Consider the following 25,054-nt stretch of genomic DNA (forward strand, 5'->3'; position numbering starts at 1 on the left):
TGTTATTATGTTGTTATATGTGTTTGCATGCACCTATGTGTGTGCATAAACATTTAACAATTGTTATATCTTCTTGTTGGATAGTCCCTTTTATTATTATCTAATGTCCTTCATCTCTTGTTACTCTTTTGTTTTAAAATCTAGATTGTACATTATAAGTATGGCTACCCCAGCTTTCTTTTGACAACCATTTGTGTAATAGATGTTTCTCCATCACCTCACTTTCAATCTATAAGTATAAGGCCTGAGTCTCTCTTAGGCAGTACATAGAAGGATTTCTTTACTTATTCTATTACCGTATGTCTTTTGATTGGAGATTTTAGTCCATTTATATTCAAAGTAATTATTGATAGGTATGTATTTATTACCATTTTATTATTTGTTTGTGGTTGTTTTCTGAAGATTTTCCCTAATCCTTTATTGTCTTTCATGTTCTGCTGACCTTTCTTTAGTAGTTTATTTGAATTTCCTTCTCTTTATTCTTTGCATATTTTTAGTGATTTTTGATATATGGTTACCATGAGGTTTGTATATAACCTCTTCTGCATTTAATAGTCTATATTAAGTTGATGGTCCTTTAAATTTGAAGCCATTCTTTTCTCCTATGTTTTAGGTATGTTATTTTATCCTTTTTGTGTGAGTTCCTTGACTGATTTTTTTAAACAAGTATTCATTTTTAATGCTTTTGTATTTCACTTGTGGTCCCTCCTGCCCATTGAAAATATTCCCCTTAATATTTCCTGCAGGACTGGTTTAGTCACAATCCCCTTTAGTTTTTATCTAGGAAATTCTTTTTTTTTTTAAATTTTTTATTTATTTATGATAGGCACATAGTGAGAGAGAGAGAGAGAGGCAGAGAGAGAGGCAGAGACACAGGCAGAGACACAGGCAGAGGGAGAAGCAGGCTCCATGCACCGGGAGCCCGACGTGGGATTCGATCCCGGGTCTCCAGGATCACGCCCTGGGCCAAAGGCAGGCACTAAACCGCTGCGCCACCCAGGGATCCCTATCTAGGAAATTCTTAGCTCTACTTCTATTCTCAGTGATAGCCTTGCTGGATAGAGTATTCTTGGCTGCAGATCTTTCCCAATCAGCACTTTGAAAATATATCCTGCCACTTCCTTCTGGCTTGCAAAATTTTTGTTGAGAAAATCTCTGGCTAGCTTTATGGGATTTCCCTTGTAACTTATGGGTTTCTTTTGTCTTGCTGCTTTGAAAACATTTTCTTTGTCACTGTATTTTCTAATTTCTAGTTTTCAGCTATTATGTCTTCAGTAAAATTTTCTGCTTCCTTTTCTCTCTCTTCTTCTCTGGGACTCCTATAATACAAATGTTACTATGTTTGATTGAGTCGCTGAGTTACTTAAGTCTCTTCTTGTTTTGCAGAATTCTTTTATGTCTCTTTTGTTAAGCTTGGTTATTTTCCATTACTCTGTCTTCTAGGTCAACTAAATCATTCCTTTCCTTCTTCCATCCTACTGTTCATTCCGTTAAGGGTTTTCTCATTTTGTTTATTGAGCCATTTATCTGCAATAAGGGTCTCATTCATGTCTTCTACTCTTTTCTCAAGACCAGTGAGTATCCTTATGATCATTGCTTTAAATTCTCCATCAGGTGTGTTACTTATATCTGTTTCACTTAGATCTCTGGCTGTGGCCTTGTCTTGTTCTTCAATTTGGGATAAATTTCTCTGTCTCCTCATTTTGTTTGTTTCTCTGTTTCTTTGTGTTAAGAAAGTAGTGATTTCCCGAAAAAGAGGTTCTGGAGAGTCCCTGTTCACCAGAACCTGGTACTATAGGACAGTATTCCTATTGTGTCTGAGTTATTTTTCCTTTCATTGAAGTCATCTGTACTGACTCTCTGCCTGTTGCGGGTTGCTTGCTCTCTATGGTGTTAATGGGACCCAGGCAGGATAGCTCTGAGTGGGAACTCAGGCTGGGGAACTTGGGAGTCCAGTTGGGGTTGCACAAATGGACATGGCATGTGGTGGCTGCAGCGCACACAAGGGTTGGGCTCAGTGGTGGATGGGCACAAGGCTATGGCTTGGATGCAGTGAATGGTAGCAGCTGTCTGTGTACCTGGTAACTGGGCAGGGTGCTAACAAAATTTACCCTGAGCACAGGGCCAAAGCTAGTAGGCCCGGAGTGGGCAATTCTGCAGAAGACTTCATGGGCCCGTGGCATGGCTAGGAGGTTAGTTAGCAAATGTTTGTGTAGCCCTGCCTCCCACAGGTAGCTCTGTTTATGCTGGGAGACAGGGAAGAAAATGGCACCTTCCCTCCCTAGGTTTTTAGAGAAGTCCCCAAAACACTCAGAAATCAGTATGAACAGTTCTGTCTCCCACTTGCCCCTGATATTGTGTAAACAGCCCTTTTTATGTTGCCTGTCTGCTGCAGCCCAGCTATTGCCCTCCTGGCTCACCCAGTACTGAGTCAGCTGACTTCTAAAGTTCTAGGCTTCAAGTCCTACTGGTTTTAAAAACACAAAATTCAGCCTCTCTGGTTTTTAAAGTCAAACATTATGGGGATTAATCCTTCCCATGTGAGGTCTGTTTCTCAGCCCTCCCTGTATATGGCTCTGTCCCTCCTGTAGGCAGCCTCCCTTTGCCTTTCTGACCTTCCTAACCCTATAGATACAGTTTCTTCTAGTACAGAGAATTTTTCAGGCCACTCTCCAGTTTCTCGACTTGGAAGGGGATGATATCTGTTGTAAAGGTGGGATAGGGAGAGCTCAGGGTCCTCTTACTCTGCCATCCAAGCTCCTACTTTGAGGTTTTTTTTTTTTCCCCGCTCCAGAAGCACATAGACTGATCTTCCTCTTTTTTTTTTTTTTAAATCCATTTAGCCACTCGATCTTTTGATTGGAGAATTTAGTCCCTATAGTTAAAGAAATTACTAATAAGTAGACTTATTTACCATTTTGTTAATCATTTCCTACTTTGTCTTTCTTCCCTTGCTATGATCATGGTGATTTGAAGATTATCTGTATGGTATGCTTAGATCACTTAATCTTTTTAAAATCTTCTCTAGGTTTTGCCACGTGGTTACATGAAGCTTGTATGTTAAAAAACAACACCACAACCTAGCCACCTGGGTGGCTCAGTCAGTTAAGCATCCAGTTCTTGGTTTTGGCTCAGATCACGATCTCAGGGTTGTGAGATGGAGCCTGATGTTGAGCTCTGTGCTCAGCATGGAGTCTGCTTGAGATTCTCTTTTCCTCTAAAATTAATAACTTATTTAAGTTCAAGTGCATTATCAAGCTCTATATTTTTATCCCCACCCCATGTTTTTTTGATGTACTATTTAACTTGTGTATCCATTAACACATTATAGGTATTTTTATCACTTTTGCCTTTAGCTTTCATAGATTTGTGTTTGACTGGATCCCACCCATTAGATTACCTGACTTTATGCCACACAAAAGCTACCAGTGAAATTTATACTTTAAGCTCAAATAAAAGGGTTCTCATTAGTAATAGGAAAATATTAAAGAGTTTTATTATTTATCAGAAATCCTGCCTATTGGTGATGAACTCCTTCAGATTTTGCTTGTCTGAAAAGCTATATTTCCTTCAATTCTGAAGGACAATTTTCCGTTGTTCTTGTTGGCAGTTTTTTTTCTTCCAGTACTTTGAATATGTCATGCTACTTGCTTCTTCACTGCAAAGTTTCTGCAAAAAATCTGATAACTTTATAGGTGTTTTCCTTGTATGTAACAGGTTGCTTTCTTTTGCTGTTTTTTAAGATTCTCATCTTGGTTTTAACTTTTGACAATTAAAATGTGGTTTGGTGTGAATTTCTTTGGATTTCTCTCTGAATCAGGGTGATTCTTTTTTTCTTTAGCCATTATTTTTTCAAGTAAGCTTTCTGCCATTTTTCTTCTCTCTCCACTTTCTAGAACCCCAATAATGCAAGTACTGGTCCCTTTTGTGTTATCCTATAAGTCCTTTAAGTTATCTTCACTCTTTTTCTTTTTTATATTTTATTTAAATTTAATTAATTGCCTCTGAAACTAATAGTACACTACATGTTAGAGTCAGAATGGCTAAAATTAAGTCAGGAAGCAATAAATGTTGATAAGGATGAGAACAGGGAATTCTCTTACCCTGCTGGTGGGAATGCAAGCTGGTACACCACTCTGGAAAACAGTATGGAGGTTCCTCAAAAAGTTAAAAATACAGCTACCTTATGACCCAGCAATTACACTCCTGGGTATTTACCCCAAAGATACAAAGTGATCCAAGGGGTCACTTGCACCCCGATGTTTATAGCAGTGATGTCCACAATAGCCAAATTATGGTAAGAGCCCAGATGTACACTGACAGATGAGTGGATAAAGAAGATGTGGTATCTATATACAGTAGAATATTACTCAGCCATCAAAAAATTGAAATCTTAACATTTTCAGTGATGTGGATAGAACTAGAGGGTATCTTGCTAAGTGAAATAAGTTAATCAAAAGACACTTATCATATGGTTTCACTCCACATAGGAATTTAAGAAACAAAACAGAGGACCATAGGGAAAGGGAGGGGAAAATAACTTCATTTTTTAATTCCTTTTTATCCCTCAGTTCCATTGGTTTGTCTTCAAGTTCACTTATACTTTTTTCTGCTTCATCTAATCTTCTGTGACTTCCTCTATTGTATTTGTGATTTCAACTCTGATTTCTCTTTGATATTCTTATATTTTCTATCTCATGTTGAAGTTCTGTTTGTTCATGCATTGTTTTCCTGACCTCAGTGACATTTTTAGGACTATAATATGTAACTTTTTATCAGATAAATCATTTACTTAAATTTCACTAAGGACTTCTTAGAGATATTATCATTTTCCTTTCTTTATTTGCTGCTTTGCTACATTAGGTAAACTACTGATCCCTCCTAGTCACGAAGGAATGGCCTTGTATAGGAGGTGAAACTTCATTTATCCTTGTCCTAGATTATTATTGTCACCCAAAACTTTGTTATTGTTCAAATAACTCTGTTTTTAGGTCTTATGTATATTCATAATTGGGAGGCACTATCAGTGCCCCAGAAGGTAAGATATTAGTAAGTACGTAGATCCATACTGATTTGAAGCCAGACCCTCAGGCAGCAGCTTTTAAAGTGTACCAATGTACTTCTTTCAGTGTTTGAGTGGAAGATGGGTATTTTTTTCTGCTCCTTCTACATTTTGCTTGGGGTAGATAACCAGTTAAGAAATGTTTATTTGCTGACATCTTGTTTAACCCATGAATATAAGCCCTACTGGCCACCAGAACCAAGCTACCAATGAATATGTCCTCTGGTTTATAACCACAAAAGTCAGTATGCCCAGTGTGTGCAAAAGCTCCTTTTTGGAGACACTGATGACCTGGGATGAACAGAGTATAAGCACAAAGATGACACCTGTTAGCCTCCCTATTCTCTTAGAGGACTGCAGTAAGTCCTGAGATGTGTGTTTAATTAGAACCCTGATTCTTAGGTTATAGGTGTAAAAAATAAGGTAATAAACCTCTTTCATAGAAAGATGATATTTCTGTCTGCGGCCTCTGTACTGTGCCTGGGTGTGTAGCCAGTTAACTATTTACCTGTTTGTTACAGTTCCCGGGAACTCTTGAACATAAACTCCACTGGCCATCTGAGCCAGGCAATCAAAGGGCATCCATTGGTTGGCAGCCACAAAAATGGCAGCACAAGATTTGTGCATAGCTCCTTTCTGAAAAATGCCACTAATCTGAAGCAAGGCAGAGAGCATGAAGACTGTGCCTGCTAGCCTCCACTGCAGAGTATTGCCGTTGTCCTCATATGTACATTTAATTAGAAGCTTGCCTGTCAGACTGAAGATTTTAAGATAAGCAAATAGGCCTATTTCATGGAAAGACTGGGTGCATTTCAGTCTGCTGCCTATGTGCTGTACCATAGTGGGTTAGCCATGATGAATCTATGAGAGCTCTTTAAGAACTGCTTCTCAGTTTACTATTGGCTTCTTCTCATGGCAAACCTCAAAGGCTTTCAAAGCTAGATATTTTGGGAACCCATATTTCAGTTGTAGATATTAAATTTTAGGATGCCAGATATGGAGTTCAAATGCTTAACTCCTCTGGAAGGATTTGGGAGTTGAAAGTTTCCTTCAAATTGTAGGTTGCCACACATGGAGTAAGGTTTATGGTGAGACTGTGTCTCAGCCTTTCCTACCTGTATTGATGTGGGTTTTTCTTGTTCACCTGACATGTAAGTCACTCACCCAGTTTTTGGAAAGAATTATTCTGAATGTAGCTATAGATTTAGTGTGTCCATGGGTGGAGGGGAGTTCAAGATCCTTGTATATTGCTATCTTGAACAGAACTTAGTTCCTACTTTTAAATTTAGCTTCTAGGAGCACCTGGGTTGGCCAGTCAGCTAAGTGTCTGCCTTCAGCTTAGGTCATGATCCCAGGGTCCTGGGATTGAGCCCCACATCAGGCTCCCTGCTCAGCAAGGAGCCTGCTTCTCCCTCTTCCTCTGCCTGCTGCTCCCCCTGTTTGTGCTCTCTGCCTTTCTCTGTCAAATAAATAAATAAAATCTATTTTTTTAAAATATGGCTTCTGAGTAGTCACCCCTGAGTCAGTATAATTTAGTCATCTGCTAATAACTGGTCAAATTATTATCTTAAGTTCCTTACCTGTATGTCTTCCAACATTTTACAGGGGATCTATGTGATAAGGCCAGTCTTCAACCTTTTATTTCTTCCTTGAACACAATCTCAAGATGAAAGGTGAGAAACTTCTTTACCATGAACCATACAGATCCTAAGGAATAAGATCAGGCTTTTATAGGCTTCCTGTGGCTTTCTAATTTTCCAGAATTCCCTCTTAAATTCCTGACTAAGCTCTTGTTTTCTGCAACTAAAATCACAATCTTAGGCAGGTGTGATATTGCCAGCAGATTATATTGTTTGGGTAATGTTCTAGGGTTAGAGATATTCCCCCGAGATGAAATCAAACCGACAAAATACACTTGAAATAGAGATTATCCAGAATGCTTAAAGTTGGGACAAATTATTGGCTGTGCTCTGGGGATGGTACATTTAAAGCAGCTGCAAAAGAGATCATTAACTTTGAGGCTATTGGATTTTATAGCTACTGCACAACCAAGATGGTTAGAGAGGGGAATGAGAATAACCCCAAGTTAAAAATTTAAAAAGATAAAATTAAAGAAGAAACTCACCATTTTAGTGAGGTTCACTATTTCCTCTGGGATAGGATTTTCAATTCAACCGCTTATTTCAATTAATTACTAGAGTTCTGAAATGACTGTTTTTCCTTGCTTTGCCAGTTTTTTCATGGTTTTTGTGGAAGAATTCACCAAAGTTCTCATTCTACCATCCTGGAAGTCAATCTTCACGCAGCCCTTTGTGTTTCAGTACAGCTTGTGGAGACAACAGACTCACTAGCATAGATAATCTGAGGCAACTAGATTGGATGAGCTGAAGAAAGGCCCATGTGTCTACCAGGAGTGTAGCAAGGAGAAGCCAATCCAGGTAGCTGAGACTTTATCCTTTGTTCCTCAGGTAAATCTCAAAACCCTGGACACAGTAGAGATTTCAACAGTTTAGCAGTATTAGTTTAGTTTGAGTAGTAAAAGAGGGCACATCAACAGCTGATTCTATTGGAACTCTGAGAAATATCCCCTTTTTCTATCAACGATAGCAATTGTAACTGTGACTATGGCTTCTGACTCAAGTGACTATCTCATTTCTCAGCTTTTCTTTCCTTGGAGCTTTGAAATATCACTCAGCTCATAGACAGTAGCAGCCTAAATGAAAAGTGAGTGTTAAATCCACAAAGGATAACTTATACCAATGAAGGATAGGAGTGAGTACATAAATGCCCATCTCCTCTTCTTCAGAGGGGGCATCTGTGAACCTGTTTTAGGAGGTGAAAGCTTTAAAGAACCTTATCTGACAGTATGTGTAACTGAGGAGAGGCCATGAACTCCTGGGTACTGCCCCATGTGAGGATAATAGACTGAATAGCCAGTGGGAACTATGATTATGGCTGGACAAGGAGGCAGGTAGATAATAATATAGAGATTAGGGGTAGGGCAACAATGGTCTAGTGGTAGTCCATACTCTACATAGTACTTCACTCTCTAAAAGTTTCTACCCATTAATAGGTAGACATTAAAGATTTCAGCTTTTGAAGGAAAGAAAGATAATGGGACTTGGCAAAAAAAAATATATATATATATAGTAAGACCTGGGGAAAAATTGTGAGAATTCACTGGTAGAATTATGTTCATTTTAGGGAGATTTTTCAGATGCTTTTAGATTCTGAGTAACAGCTGCTTAAAGTCACCACCTGAAAGTACGAGTTTTGGGTGGCAAATAGCTGAGCACAACTGAAACTGTACCTTTCTGATCTAAAGAGGTTACATATTTGCCATTTTGCAAAATACTGCATTCATTTTGTGTGTAGAGATTAAGTCAATGATATTACACACAAGAGGAAGCTTGTTATTTCTGTATGCAAATGAACATTAAGGTAGCAGTTAGAAAATAGAAACAGATAAGTAAATTCAGACCTACTCAATCTCAAAACAGGATGCACTTTGACTTAAAAGGCAATTGCAGGAGGCACTGAGCAACATTTAACCATGGTGAATTGACTTCTGGCTAATAGGGTACTCATTATACCATGGTTGATTGTAATAAGCTTTCCTGGCACTTGAAATTTTTTTCTTCTTCAAAACTAGATTGATCAGTGGTCCTCTACTGCTCTTAACAGTGAAGTTTCTCAGGGAGGGAGAGCTCTGGTTGCCCAGATAACCACCCTTTATTTATGTCCTTTCATGCACAGCAGGTATTGTTTTCATTTCTTTACCATACATGAACCTCCAAAATTTAGACAATATTTCCACATGGTTTTACATCATTATGATACATTTACCAGTAGTGAGAAGAAAAACTTCTTTAAGGGAAGTTTAAACATTTTTATCAAATGGACCACACTGCCTTAAAAAATAACTTTTGCAGTTTCTGTACACCAATAATGTAGTAGTGGAAAGGGAAAATAAGGAATCAATCCCATTTATAATTGCACCAAAAACCATGAAATACCTAGGAATAAACCTAACCAGAGATGTAAAAAAACTTCTACTCTGAAGACTATAAAACACTGATGAAAGAAACTGAAGACAACACAAAGAAATGGAAAGACATCCATGCTCATGGATTGGAAGAACAAATATTGTTAAAATGTCTATACTATCAAAGCAATCTACACATTTAATGCCATACCTATCAAAATACCATCATCATTTTTCATAGAGCTAGAACAAACAATCCTAAAATTTGTATGGAACCACAAAAAGACCCTGAATAGCCAAAGCAACGTGGGGGGTGGGAGGGAAGCAAAGCTGGAGGCATCACAATTCTGGACTTCAAGTTATATTACAAAGCTGTAGTGATCAAAACAGTATGGTACCAGTACAAATATAGGTCACTAGAAGAGAATAAGAAACCCAGAAATGTACCTACAACTATATGGGCAATTAAGTTTTGACAAAGCAGGAAGGAATATCCAATGGGAGAAAGACAGTCTTTTTAACAAATGGTGTTGGGACACCTGAATGGCAGCATGAAAAAAGATAAACCTGAACCACTTTCCTACATCATACACAAAAAAAGTTCTGAATGGATTAAAGACTTAAAGATGAGATAGGAAACTCAAAATTCTAGAGAATATAGACAGCAACTTTGTGATATTGGCTGGCTGTTGCAGATTCTTACTAGAAATGTCTCCTGAAGCAAGGGAAACAAAAGCAAAAATAAAACTTGGGGCTTGAGCAAAATAAAAAGCTTCTGCACAGCAAAGGGAAGAATCAACAAACTAAAAGGCAACCTACAGAATGGGAGAAGATGTTTTGCAAATGACATAACTGATGAAGGGTTAGTATCCAAAGTATATAAAGAACTCATCACCCAAGCACAACACCCCAAAACCAAATGAATTAAAAATGGGCAGAAGACATGAATAGACATTTTTCCAAAGCAGATATCCACGTAGTCAACAGACACGCGAAAAGATGCTCAACATCCACTCATCAGTGAAATACAAATCAAAACCACAATGAGATATCATATTTGTCAGAATGGCTAAAATAAAAAAACAAAACAAACCATAGGTATTGGTGAGTATGTGGGGAAAAGAGAACCCTCCTACAGTGTTGGTGGGAATGCAAACTGGTGCAGCCACTCTGAAGAACAATATGGAGTTTCCTCCAAAAGTTAAAAATAGAAGTACCCTATGAACCAACAATTGTACTAGTAGGTATTTACCCAAATACAAAAATATTTATTCGAAGGGATACATGCACCTTGATGTTTGTAGCTGTATTATCAGTTGTAATGCATCATATGTCACGTATAGTTTTGTTGATTTGGGTTCTCTGTCCTTTTTCTTTGGTTCATTTAACTAAAGATTTAATTTTATTTTTCCAAAGAATGAACTCTTAGTTTATTTCTTCTTTAATCTTTATTTCTCCCATTTTGTTAACTTTGTTCTAATCTTTTTTCCTAGTTCCTTATGTTAAATTGACTGCATTCCATAAGTTTTAGTATATTTTGTTTCTATTTTGGTTTGTGTCAAACTATTTCCTTTTTAACATCGTCTTTGATTCATTGGTTGTTAAGGAAAGGGTTCCATATATTTGTGAATTTTCCAGTTTTCCTCTAGTTGTTTCTTGTTTCATAGCATTGTGATCAGAAAAGATACTTGATATGATTTCAATCTCTTGAGTTTGTTAAGACTTGTTTTGTGATCTAACATATTGTCTATTCTAGAAAAATTTTTGATATGTACTTGAGAGAATGTGTATTCTCCTGTGTTCTGGATGTTCTGTATACATCTATTAGATTCATTAGACATAGAGGGCTGTTCAAAGCCATTATTTCCATATTGATTCTGTGTCTGATGATCTATCCATTTTTGAAAGTGGAGTATTAAAAACCCCAATTATTACTGTACTGATATTTATTTATTTATTTATTTATGATAGACAGAGAGAGAGAGGCAGAGACACAGGAGGAGGGAGAAGCAGGCTCCATGCCGGAATCTGATGTGGGACTCGATCCCGGGACTTCAGGATTGCGCCCTGGGCCAACGGCAAAAACTTGTTCCTGAGTTTTTTCAGGAAACTCATTATTGCTTCTTTATTTCTGAAAGAAAAGTTTTTTCAGTCATAGAATTCTTGGTTGACAGTTTTTTCCTCTCAGTATTTTGAATAGGTCAGTCTATTTTCTCTTCTGGTCTGGAAAGTTTGGAGTCTTTGAAGGCTTGTAGATGTGGATATTAATTTCTCTCTCTGGTTTTGGCAAGAATTCAGCCATTATTGTTTTAAATTTACTTTCTACCTTTTGTCTTTTCTATTTCTGGAATTCTCATGAGGAGGATTTTTGTTTTGTTTTTATTGTGTCCCATAGTCTTGTCAGCTTTCATCACTCTTTTTTTTTCTTGTTCTGACTAGCTCATTTCAAACAACCTATATTCTAGTTCACAGATTCTTTCTTCTGCATACTTAAGTCTGTTGTTGAAACTCTAATTCTTCAGCTTAGTAATTGTATTTTTCAGCTCTAAGATTTCTGGGTTTTATTTTTTTTGTTTATTTATTGCTCTTATTGTGCTCATGTATTGTTTTCCCAATTTCCTTCAGTTAGCTGTGTTTTTGTAGCTCACTAAACCTAAGAGGTTTATGCTGAATATTTTGACAGTTTATAGTTCTCTATTTATTCAGGACCAGTTTTTGGAGCTTTATTATGTTTTCTTTGGTGGTGTCATGTTTACCTGATTCCTTTGTGATCCTTTATTCCCAACATAGGAATCTGCACATTCGAATAAGCAGTCTCCTTTTCCACAATTTACACACTCAGTTTGGCAGAGACAGTCCTTTACCCATCCTCCTAGTTTGGAGTTCTAAATGTGTCAGTTGGTAACATCCTTGGGCAGGTGAGGCTTGCTATCAAAGTCTGCAAACACTTGGGTTGGACTGCTGGCTTTGTTTTCTGTCCAAGCGAGGCTCTAAGTCAGGTTCCTTGATTGTTTGGGTTCTCTGGCCAGGTCTTCTAGAACATTCAGCCAAGAATACTCTATCCAGCAAGGATTTCATTCAGAATAGAAGGAGAGATAAAGAGCTTCCAGCATAGGCAGAAACTGAAAGAATATGTGACCATTGAACCAGCTGTACAAAAAATATTAAGGGGGACCCTGTAAAAGAAAGAGGAAGCCCAAGAAACAATCCACAAAAACAGGGACTGAATAGGTATTACGATGACACTAAATTCATATCTTTCAATAGTCATTCTGAACAGGAATGGGCTAAATGATCCATCAAAAGAGAGCGTTGGACTGGTTAAAAAAAGCAAAATCCATCTATTTTCTGTCTAGGAGACTCATTTTAGACCTAAAGCCACCTACAGCCTGAAAATGAAAGGGTGGAGAACAATTTACCATTCAAATGGTCCTTAGGCAAGACGGCGGAAGAGTAGGGTCTCCAAATCACCTGTCTCCACCAAATTACCTAGAAAACCTTCCAATCATCCTGAAAATCTATGAATTCGGCCTGAGAATTAAAGAGAGAACACCTGGTATGCAACAGTGAGAAGAGTTCACGCTTCTATCAAGGTAGGAAGACGGGGAAAAAGAAGTAAAGAAACAAAGGCCACCAAGGGGGAGGGGCCCCGCGAGGAGCCGGGCTGAGGCCGGGGCGAGTGTCCCCAGGGCAGGAGAGCCCCGTCCCGGAGGAGCAGGAGCTGCACCGACCTTCCCGGGCGGAAAGGGGCCCGCAGGGAGGTGGAGCAGGACCCGGGAGGGCGGGGATGCCCTCGGGTTCCCTGAGACAGTAACAGAGCAACTGCGCCGAGCTCCCTAAGGGCTGCAGCGCGCACGGCGGGACCGGCGGGACCCGGAGCAACTCGGAGGGGCTCGGGCGGCGGCTCCGCGGAGGGGGCTGCGCGGCCCCGGGAGCAGCTTGGAGGGGCTTGGGCAGAGGAAGAGGCTCCGTGCGGAGGGGGCTGCGCGGTTCCAGGAGCAGCTCGAGGGGGCTCGGGGGCGGCTCCGCGGAGGGGGCTGCGTGGCCCGGGAGCGCGAATCCAACAGCGCAGGCTCCGGAGCACAGGGCGGCGGGACACAGCCCAGGATCCAGCCTCCCCCGGGACAGGCAGAGGCCGGGAGGGCCGAGGACAGCGAGGACGCTCCTGCCCCAGCTGAGCAGATCAGCGGCCCCGCCCCGGAGCCTCCAGGCCCTGTAGACCGAGAGCTCAAGAGTTCCTGCGGGGGCTGACTCCAGGTTTCCAGAGCTGGCCCCGCCACTGGGGCTGTTCCTCCTGCGGCCTCACGAGGTAAACAACCCCCACTGAGCCCTGCACCAGGAGGGGGCACAGCAGCTCCCCCAACTGCTAACACCTGAAAATCAGCACAACAGACCCCTCCCCCAGAACACCAGCTAGACGGACAACTTCCAGAAGCCAAGGGACTTAAAGTACACAGAATCAGAAGATACTCCCCGATGGTTCTTTTTTTTTTTGTTTTGTTTTTTTGTTTTTTTGTTTTGTTTTGCTTTTTGATTTGTTTCCTTCCCCCACCCCCTTTTTTTCTTTCTTTTTCTTTCTTTTTCTTCTTTTTTTTTTCCGTTTTTTTTCTTCCCTTTTTTTTCTCTCTTTTCTTTCCTTCTTTCTCTCCTCTCTTTTTCTCTTTTTCCCAATACAACTTGCTTTTGGCCACTCTGCACTGAGCAAAATGACTAGAAGGAAAACCTCACCTCAAAAGAAAGAATCAGAAACAGTCCTCTCTCCCACAGAGTTACAAAATCTGGATTACAATTCAATATCAGAAAGCCAATACAGAAGCACTATTATACAGCTACTGGTGGCTCTAGAAAAAAGCATAAAGGACTCAAGAGACTTCATGACTGCAGAATTTAGAGCTAATCAGGCAGAAATTAAAAATCAATTGAATGAGATGCAATCCAAACTAGAAGTCCTAATGACGAGGGTTAACGAGGTGGAAGAACGAGTGAGTGACATAGAAGACAAGTTGATAGCAAAGAGGGAAACTGAGGAAAAAAGAGACAAACAATTAAAAGACCATGAAGATAGATTAAGGGAAATAAACGACAGCCTGAGAAAGAAAAACCTACGTTTAATTGGGGTTCCCGAGGGCGCCAAAAGGGACAGAGGGCCAGAATATGTATTTGAACAAATTCTAGCTGAAAACTTTCCGAATCTGGGAAGGAAAACAGGCATTCAGATCCAGGAAATAGATCCCCCCCTAAAATCAATAAAAACCGTTCAACACCTCGACATTTAATAGTGAAGCTTGCAAATTCCAAAGATAAAGAGAAGATCCTTAAAGCAGCAAGAGACAAGAAATCCCTGACTTCTATGGGGAGGAGTATTAGGGTAACAGCAGACCTCTCCACAGAGACCTGGCAGGCCAGAAAAGGCTGGCAGGATATATTCAGGGTCCTAAATGAGAAGAACATGCAACCAAGAATACTTTATCCAGCAAGGCTCTCATTCAAAATGGAAGGAGAGATAAAGAGCTTCCAAGACAGGCAGCAACTAAAAGAATATGTGACCTCCAAACCAGCTCTGCAAGAAATTTTAAGGGGGACTCTTAAAATTCCCCTTTAAGAAGAAGTTCAGTGGAACAGTCCACAAAAACAAGGACTGAATAGATATCATGATGACACTAAACTCATATCTCTCAATAGTAACTCTGAATGTGAACGGGCTTAATGACCCCATCAAAAGGGGCAGGGTTTCAGACTGGATAAAAAAGCAGGACCCATCTATTTGCTGTCTACAAGAGACTCATTTTAGACAGAAGGACACCTACAGCCTGAAAATAAAAGGTTGGAGAACCATTTACCATTCAAATGGTCCTCAAAAGAAAGCAGGGGTAGCCATCCTTATATCAGATAAACTAAAATTTACCCCGAAGACTGTAGTGAGAGATAAAGAGGGACACTGTATCATAATTAAAGGATCTATTCAACAAGAGGACTTAACAATCCTCAATATATATGCCCCGAATGTGGGAGCTGCCAAATATATCAATCAATTATTAACCAAAGTGAAGAAATACTTAGATAGTAATACACTTATACTTGGTGACTTCAATCTAGCTCTTTCTATACTCGATAGGTCTTCTAAGCACAACATCTCCAAAGAAACGAGAGCTTTAAATGATACACTGCACCAGATGGATTTCACAGATATCTACAGAACTTTACATCCAAACTCAACTGAATACACATTCTTCTCAAGCACACATGGAACTTTCTCCAGAATAGACCACATATTGGGTCACAAATCGGGTCTGAACCGATACCAAAAGATTGGGATTGTCCCCTGCATATTCTCAGACCATAATGCCTTGAAATTAGAACTAAATCACAACAAGAAGTTTGGAAGGACCTCAAACATGTGGAGGTTAAGGACCATCCTGCTAAAAGATAAAAGGGTCAACCAGGAAATTAAGGAAGAATTAAAAAGATTCATGGAAACTAATGAGAATGAAGATACAACCGTTCAAAATCTTTGGGATGCAGCAAAAGCAGTCCTAAGGGGGAAATACATCGCAATACAAGCATCCATTCAAAAACTGGAAAGAACTCAAATACAAAAGCTAACCTTACACATAAAGGAGCTAGAGAAAAAACAGCAAATAGATCCTACACCCAAGAGAAGAAGGGAGTAAATAAAGATTTGAACAGAACTCAACAAAATCGAGACCAGAAGAACTGTGGAACAGATCAACAAAACCAGGAGTTGGTTCTTTGAAAGAATTAACAAGATAGATAAACCATTAGCCAGCCTTATTAAAAAGAAGAGAGAGAAGACTCAAATTAATAAAATCATGAATGAGAAAGGAGAGATCACGACCTACACCAAGGAAATACAAACGATTTTAAAAACATATTATGAACAGCTATACGCCAATAAATTAGGCAATCTAGAAGAAATGGACGCATTCCTGGAAAGCCACAAACTACCAAAACTGGAACAGGAAGAAATAGAAAACCTGAACAGGCCAATAACCAGGGAGGAAATTGAAGCAGTCATCAAAAACCTCCCAAGACACAAGAGTCCAGGGCCAGATGGCTTCCCAGGGGAATTTTATCAAACGTTTAAAGAAGAAACCATACCTATTCTCCTAAAGCTGTTTGGAAAGATAGAAAGACATGGAGTACTTCCAAATTCGTTCTATGAGGCCAGCATCACCTTAATTCCAAAACCAGACAAAGACCCCACCAAAAAGGAGAATTACAGACCAATATCCCTGATGAACATGGATGCAAAAATTCTCAACAAGATACTGGCCAATAGGATCCAACAGTACATTAAGAAAATTATTCACCATGACCAAGTAGGATTTATCCCTGGGACACAAGGCTGGTTCAACACCCGTAAAACAATCAATGTGATTCATCATATCAGCAAGAGAAAAACCAAGAACCATATGATCCTCTCATTGGATGCAGAGAAAGCATTTGACAAAATACAGCATCCATCCATTCCTGATCAAAACTCTTCAGAGTGTAGGGATAGAGGGAACATTCCTCGACATCTTAAAAGCCATCTATGAAAAGCCCACAGCAAATATCATTCTCAATGGGGAAGCACTGGGAGCCTTTCCCCTAAGATCAGGAACAAGACAGGGATGTCCACTCTCACCACTGCTGTTCAACATAGTACTGGAAGTCCTAGCCTCAGCAATCAGACAACAAAAAGACATTAAAGGCATTCAAATTGGCAAAGAAGAAGTCAAACTCTCCCTCTTCGCTGATGACATGATACTCTACATAGAAAACCCAAAAGTCTCCACCCCAAGATTGCTAGAACTCATACAGCTATTCGGTAGCGTGGCAGGATACAAAATCAATGCCCAGAAGTCAGTGGCATTTCTATACACTAACAATGAGACTGAAGAAAGAGAAATTAAGGAGTCAATCCCATTTACAATTGCACCCAAAAGCATAAGATACCTAGGAATAAACCTAACCAAAGAGGTAAAGGATCTATACCCTAAAAACTATAGAACACTTCTGAAAGAAATTGAGGAAGACACAAAGAGATGGAAAAATATTCCATGCTCATGGATTGGCAGAATTAATATTGTGAAAATGTCCATGTTACCCAGGGCAATTTACACGCTTAATGCAATCCCTATCAAAATACCATGGACTTTCTTCAGAGACTTAGAACAAATTGTTTTAAGATTTGTGTGGAACCAGAAAAGACCCTGAATAGCCAGGGGAATTTAAAAAAGAAAACCATATCTGGGGGCATCACAATGCCAGATTTCAGGTTGTACTACAAAGCTGTGGTCATCAAGACAGTGTGGTACTGGCACAAAAACAGACACATAGATCAATGGAACAGAATAGAGAACCCAGAAGTGGACCCTGAACTTTATGGGCAACTAATATTCAATAAAGGAGGAAAGACTATCCATTGGAAGAAAGACAGTCTCTTCAATAAATGGTGCTGGGAAAATTGGACATCCACATGCAGAAGAATGAAACTAGACCACTCTCTTGCACCATACACAAAGATAAACTCAAAATGGATGAAAGATCTAAATGTGAGACAAGATTCCATCAAAATCGTAGAGAAGAACACAGGCAACACCCTTTTTGAACTCGGCCACAGTAACTTCTTGCAAGATACATCCACGAAGGCAAAAGAAACAAAAGCAAAAATGAACTATTGGGACTTCATCAAGATAAGAAGCTTTTGCACAGCAAAGGATACAGTCAACAAAACTCAAAGACAACCTACAGAATGGGAGAAGATATTTGCAAATGACATATCAGATAAAGGGCTAGTTTCCAAGATCTATAAAGAACTTATTAAACTCAACACCAAAGAAACAAACAATCCAATCATGAAATGGGCAAAAGACATGAACAGAAATCTCACAGAGGAAGACATAGACACGGCCAACATGCACATGAGAAAATGCTCTGCATCACTTGCCATCAGGGAAATACAAATCAAAACTACAATGAGATACCACCTCACACCAGTGAGAATGGGGAAAATTAACAAGGCAGGAAACCACAAATGTTGGAGAGGATGTGGAGAAAAGGGAACCCTCTTACACTGTTGGTGGGAATGTGACCTGGTGCAGCCACTCTGGAAAACTGTGTGGAGGTTCCTCAAACAGTTAAAAATAGACCTGCCCTACGACCCAGCAATTGCACTGTTGGGGATTTACCCCAAAGATACAAATGCAATGAAACGCCGGGACACCTGCACCCCGATGTTTATAGCAGCAACGGCTACGATAGCCAAACTGTAGAAGGAGCCTCAGTGTCCATCGAAAGATGAATGGATAAAGAAGATGTGGTTTATGTACACAATGGAATATTACTCAGCCATTAGAAATGACAAATACCCACCATTTGCTTCAACGTGGATGGAACTGGAGGGTATTATGCTGAGTGAAATAAGTCAATCGGAGAAGGACAAACATTATATGGTCTCATTCATTTGGGGAATATAAATAATAGTGAAAGGGAATATAAGGGAAGGGGGAAGAAATGTGTGGGAAATATCAGAAAGGGAGACAGAACGTAAAGACTGCTAACTCTGGGAAATGAACTAGGGGTGGTAGAAGGGGAGGAGCGCAGGGGGTGGGAGTGAATGGGTGACGGGCACTGGGGGTTATTCTGTATGTTAGTAAATTGAACACCAATGAAAAATAAATTTAAAAAAATGGTCCTCAAAAGAAAGTTGGGGTAGCAATCCTCATATCAGATAAATTAAAGTTATCTCAAAGACTGTAGTAAGAGATGAAGAGGGACACTATATCATACTTAAAGGGTACATCCAACAAGAAGACCTAACAATCATGAATATTTATGCCCCTAATATGGGAGCTGCCAAGTATATCAATCATTTAATAACTGAAGTAAAGAGATACTTAGATAAAATACAGTAATAATAGGAGATTTCAACATGACACTTTCTGCAAATGACAGATATTCTAAGCAGAATATCACCAAAGAAACCTGGGCCTTAAATGATACCCTGGACCAGATGGATTTCAGAGATATATACAGAACTTTCCATCTGAATGCAACTGAATACACTTTCTTCTCAAGTGCACATGGAACTTTCTCCAGAATAGACCACATACTGGGCCACAAATCAGGTCTCAACCAATACCAAAAGATTGGGATCGTCCCCTGCTTATTTTCAGACCACAAAGCTTTGAAACTAGAATTCAATCACAAAAAGAAATTTGGAAGAAACTCAAACACGTGGAGGTTAAAGAGCATCCTGCTAAAAGATGAAAGGGCCAACCAGGTAATTAGAAAAGACTTAAAAAGATTCATGGAAACTAATGAAAATGAAGATATAACCATTCAAAATCTTTGGGATACAGCAAAAGCAGTCCTAAGAGGGAAATACATCACAATACAAGCCTCCTCAAAAAATTGAAAAAAAAAAAAAAAAAAAAAACAACCCTCAAATACACAGCTAACCTCGCACCTAAAGGAATTGGACAAAGAACAGCAAGTAAAACCTACACCAAGCAGAAATTAATAAAAATTCGAGCAGAACTCAATGAAAGACCAGAAGAACTGTAGAACATATCAACAGAACCAGGAGTTGGTTCTTTGAAAGAATGAATAAGATAAACCCCTAGTCATCCTAATTAAAAAGAAAAAAGACTCAAATTAATAAAATCACAAATGAAAAAGGAGAGATTACAACCAACACCAAGGAAATACAAATGATTTTTAAAATGTATTATGAGCAGCTATATGGCAATAAACTAGGCAATCTAGAAGAAATGGATGCATTTCTGGAGAACCACAAATTACCAAAACTGGAACAGGAAGAAATAAAAAATCTGAACAGGCCAATAACCAGTGAGGAAATTGAAGCAGTCATCAAAAATCTCCAAAGACACAAAAGCCTAGGGCTAGGTGGCTTCCCAGGGGAATTCTATCAAATGTTTAAAGAAGAAATAATATCTATTTTACCAAAGTTGTTCTGAAGGATACAAATAACGGAATACTTCCAAACTCATTTCATGAGACATTACTTTGATTCCAAAATCAGACAAAGACCCCACCAAAAAGGAGAATTATAGACCAATATCCCTGATGAACACGGATGCAAAAATTCTCACCAAGATACTAGCCAACAGGATCGAACAGTACATTAAGCAGATTATTCACTGTGACCAAGTGGGATTTATTCCTGGGATGCAAAGGTGGTTCAAACTTGTAAAACAATCAACATAATAGGTCACATCAAAAACAAACAAAAAAACCCCAAGAACCATAATATCCTCTCAACAGATGCAGAGAAAGCATTTGACATCCATTCCTGATCAAAGCTCTTCAGAGTGTATGGATAGAAGGAACATTTCTCAGCATCTTAAAAGCCATATATGAAAAGCCCACAGTGAATACCATTCTCAATGGGGAAACACTGAGAGCTTTTCCCCTCAGATCAGGAACACCACAGGGATGTCCACTCTCACCACTGTTATTAAGCATAGTACTAGAAGTCCTAGCCTCAGCAATCAGACAACAAAAAGAAATAAAAGGCATTCAAATTGGCAAAGAAGTCAAACTCTCCCTCTTCACAGATGACATGATACTGTACATAGAAAACCCAAAAGACTCCACCCCAAGATTGCTAGAATTCATACAGCAATTCAGCAATGTGGCAGGATACAAAATCAATGCCCAGAAGTCAGTGGCATTTCTATACACTAACAATGAGACTGAAGAAAGAGAAATCAAGGAGTCAATCTCATTTACAATTGCACCCAAAAACCTAAGGTACCTAGGAATAAACCTAACCAAAGAGGTAAAGGATCTATACCCTAAAAACTACAGAACACTTCTGAAAGAAATTGAGGAAGACACAAAGAGATGGAAAAATATTCCATGCTCATGGTTTGGAAGAATTAATATTGTGAAAATGTCTATGCTACCCAGGGCAATATACACGTTTAATGCAATCCCTATCAAAATACCATGGACTTTCTTCACAGAGTTGGAATAAATAATCTTAAGATTTGTATGGAATCAGGGAATCCCTGGGTGGCTCAGTGGTTTAGTGCCTGTCTTTGGCCCAGGGCATGATCCTGGAGTCCCGGGATCGAGTCCCACATCAGGCTCCCTGCATGGAGTCTGCTTCTCCTTCTGCCTGTGTCTTTGACTCTCTCTCTCCTCTGTGTCTTTCATGAATAAGTAAATACAATCTTAAAAAAAAAAAAAAGATTTGTATGGAATCAGAAACAACCCCGAATAGCCAGGGGAATAATGAAAAAGAAAACCAGTGCCGGGGGCATCACAATGCCAGATGTCAAGCTGTATTACAAAGCTATGATCATCAGGATAGTGTGGTACTGGCACAAAAACAGACACATAGATCAATGGAACAGAATAGAGAACCCAGAAGTGGACCCTCAACTCTATGGTCAACTAATATTCGACAAAGCAGGAAAGACTATCCACTGGAAAAAGGACGGTCTCTTCAATAAAGAGAAAATTTGGTGCTGGGAAAATTGGACAACTACGTGCAGAAGAATGAAACTAGACCATTCTTTTACACCATACACAAAGATAAACTCAAAATGGATGAATGATCTAAATGTGAGACAATAATCCATCAAAATCCCAGAGAAGAACACAGGCATTACCCTTTTTGAACTTGGCCACAGCAACTTCTTGCAAGATACAACCATGAAAGCAAAGGAAACAAAAGCAAAAATGAACTATTGGGACTTAAGATAAAATGCTTCTGCACAGCAAAAGAAACAGTCAACAAAACTAAAAGACAACCTACAGAATGGGAGAAGATATTTGTAAATGACCTATCAGATAAAAGGCTAGTATCTAAAATGTATAAAGAACTTTTTTTTTCTTTTAGAATATAGAACTTTATTTTGGTTGCAGAGATTTTCATTAGCATTTGGTTCACAGAAAAGTCATTACAAAATAACAAAGGCAACCCTTTGTACAATGACTCATATTGGGGCCACCAGAGAAGTGCAAAGAACAGTGCTGGGGATGGGAGGTGCTGGTGCTCTTGTGCCGAAAGTCCTCAGAGAGAAGCCAGTGCTCCTGGCTCCCTCTAGCTACTCCCCTTCCACCCTGCCCAGGAGAGCAGCTCCGAGGGCCTGGCACAACCAGCCTGGGAAGCCACTGGCAAGGTACACAACAGCGACCCCGACAGGCTGGTGAAGGCCCTGCATGAAAGGCTGAGAGGGAGGGGGTTGCTCCAGCTGAGCCAGTCTTGCATTCAGCCCCCCTATCAAGCAGGTGGGATCTGAGCCCACCTGGCGCTGGAATCCTGACACATTCACAGTAAAGCCCTTTGGGAGGCCCTTCCTCCCCTCACCCAGGCTACTAACCTTACCCTGTGCCTGGGCTGGGAACTCAAACTCAACACCCAAGAAACAAAAAATCCAGTCATGAAATGGGCAGAAGATATGAACAGACATTTCTCCAAAGAAAACATACACATGGCCAACAGGCACAAGAGAAAATGCTCCATATCACTTGCCATCAGGGAAATACAAATCAAAACCACAATGAGATTCCACCCCACACCAGTGAGAATGGCAAAAATTAACAAGACAGGAAACAACAAATGTTGGAGAGGATGCGGAGAAAGGGGAACCCTCTTGCACTGTTGGTGGGAATGTGAACTGGTGCAGCCACTCTGGAAAACAGTATGGAGGTTCCTGAAAGAGTTAAAAATAGAGCTACCCTATGACCTAGCAATTGCACTGCTGGGGATTGACCCCAAAGATACAGATGCAGTGAAATGCTGGAACACCTGCTCCCCAATGTTCATAGCAGCAATGTCCACAATAGCCAAACTGTGGAAAGAGCCATAATGTCCTTCAACAGAGGAATGGATAAAGAAGATGTGGTCTATGTATACAATGGAATATTACTCAGCCATCAGAAAAGGTGAATACCCATCATTTGCTTTGACTTGGATGGAACTGGAGGGTATTATGCTGAGTGAAGTAAGTCAGTCAGAGAAGGACAATCATCCTATGGTTTCACTCATATGGGGAATATAAGAAATAGTGAAAGGGATCATAAGGGAAAGGAGGGGAACTGAGTGGGAAAAATTAGGGAGACAAATGATGAGAGACTCGAAACTCTGGGAAATGAACAAAGGGTTGCAGAATGGGAGGTGGGGGGGATGGGGTAATTGGGTGATAGGTACTGAGGAGGGCACTTGATGGGATGAGCACTTTGTGTTATACTATAGGTTGGCAAATTGAGCTTCAATTAAAAAATAAATTAATTAAAAAAAAAGATATTACTGGCACTCCTCTAGATCAGATCTCCTATGCAAGGCAGGTTTTCATGCTGAAGGGTTAAAGTTTCATACTCTGGTCATAAACCAGTTGCCTCATACCAATAGTTAATGTCTTATCACCTCCAACTATTACCTGTATATCATGAATGTTTTTCTCTAGAAAATGATGTTTCTATACTTTGATGAAGTTAGAGAGAGAAATTGAATATATACTGTGGCCCAGGACCCAAGGGGCATAAGTTTTATACTGAAATATGTATTACAGATTCAATGACTAGGGTAGATTCCAAAGTCACATGGGTCAATAGATCACAGATTTACACTAGCAATTCTCCTGCTAGGCAGCTCAGAGACAATATTAAATCTAATAATTTTTGAGGTTCCTGTTCAAGATAGTGGTTTAGAAGGCTCCTGAACATACCTCATCAACAGCTACATACAGAAAAATTCCCTCTGAAAGAAATTCAGAAGCTAGCTGAGCAACTCCTACACATTGGATGAACAAGAAAAACAAAACAAATCAAAATTTGTAGGAGAAGCTGAGACAGTCTTATCACAAATCACATAATAAGGAGGGAATTCACAACTCCCAGCTTCACCCTGAGGAGTAAAGGGTTTGGATCCCACATTTGGTGCTCCAACTTTTAAAAATATTATTTAAGAGATGGGTCCCCCAAACATCAAGCTCTGATGGCTCATGTAAGCTCTCAAAAAGACCGTCATGGTGAGACCAAACAAATCCTTTAAGAATTAATGTCACCATCACCCAGCACAAAGGCAGCAGACTGATATGTGCCTAGTCTTTCTGTAAAAGATTCCTATTTGCTTATCTTAAAATCTTCAGCCTGAAGAGTAGGCTCCTAGCAACTAGGGGCCAACAGTAATATTTTGCAGAGACCAGGGAGGAGAGCCGACACCACCTTGTCCTCTCCTTCTGTCTTGCTACAGTATCTTCTAAAAAAGTGCTGTGTATCTGTTGGCTGTCTCAGTTTTTGTGGCTTCCACCAGTGGACATACCTTGTTAGCCTAGATGTGGTGACCATTAAGGTTTACATTCACAGGTCTCATAGGACTGTAACAAAAAACTATCTTTAATTAGCTATACTTCAGGGCAGAGCATAGAGGTAGCACATAGAAATGCCCAGTCTTTCCATGAAAGAAGCATATTGCTTATCTCAAATTGGAAGACTTCCCCTCAGGTTGGAGCCTGTAACACAACCTTAGGGGATAAATACAATGCTTTCCAGAGATGGGGAAGGCTAGAGGTGTCATAGTCATACTCTTTCTTTGGCTTTCCACAGGAATCTCAGAAAAGAACTTGTGCACACATCTGGCACCATAGCTTTAGAGGCTGCCATGCAGAGGACACATCCCTTGATAGGAGTCAAGAAAAATGAAGAAACAAAAAAAATAAAAATAAAAATAAAAATAAAAATAAAAATAAAAATAAAAAAAAAGAAAAATGAAGAAACAAGAATATGTTCCAAATGATGGAATTTTTTTTATTAAAAAAAAGACTTTAATGGAGATAAATAAATCTGATAAAAATTTGAAAATAATAGTCATAAAGATGCTCACCAATATCAAAGTTCTTTAATACATTTTGGATTTATTTTTGTGTATAGTGTAAGAAAGTAGTCTAGTTTTAGCAGCTTATTTCTAGATATTTCTCCTATGGCATGGGAGACAAAAGCAAAAATAAACTATTGGGACTACATCA

General features: G+C 39.5%; 1 long non-coding RNA gene across 1 annotated transcript in view; it reads left to right on the forward strand.

Moving 5' to 3' along the window:
- Positions 1-24,737, forward strand: part of LOC140622819 (uncharacterized) — a 42,081-nt gene extending 17,344 nt beyond the window's left edge. Inside the window, exons 4-6 of the long non-coding RNA XR_012022481.1 lie at positions 6,668-6,735; positions 7,296-7,500; positions 24,636-24,737. This is a non-coding gene — a long non-coding RNA (uncharacterized lncRNA). The remainder of the gene's footprint in view (positions 1-6,667; positions 6,736-7,295; positions 7,501-24,635) is intronic.
- The last annotated feature ends 317 nt before the right edge of the window (positions 24,738-25,054 follow it).

This window comes from Canis lupus, chromosome 32, assembly GCF_048164855.1.
Source record: "Canis lupus baileyi chromosome 32, mCanLup2.hap1, whole genome shotgun sequence".
Lineage (NCBI taxonomy): Eukaryota > Metazoa > Chordata > Mammalia > Carnivora > Canidae > Canis > Canis lupus.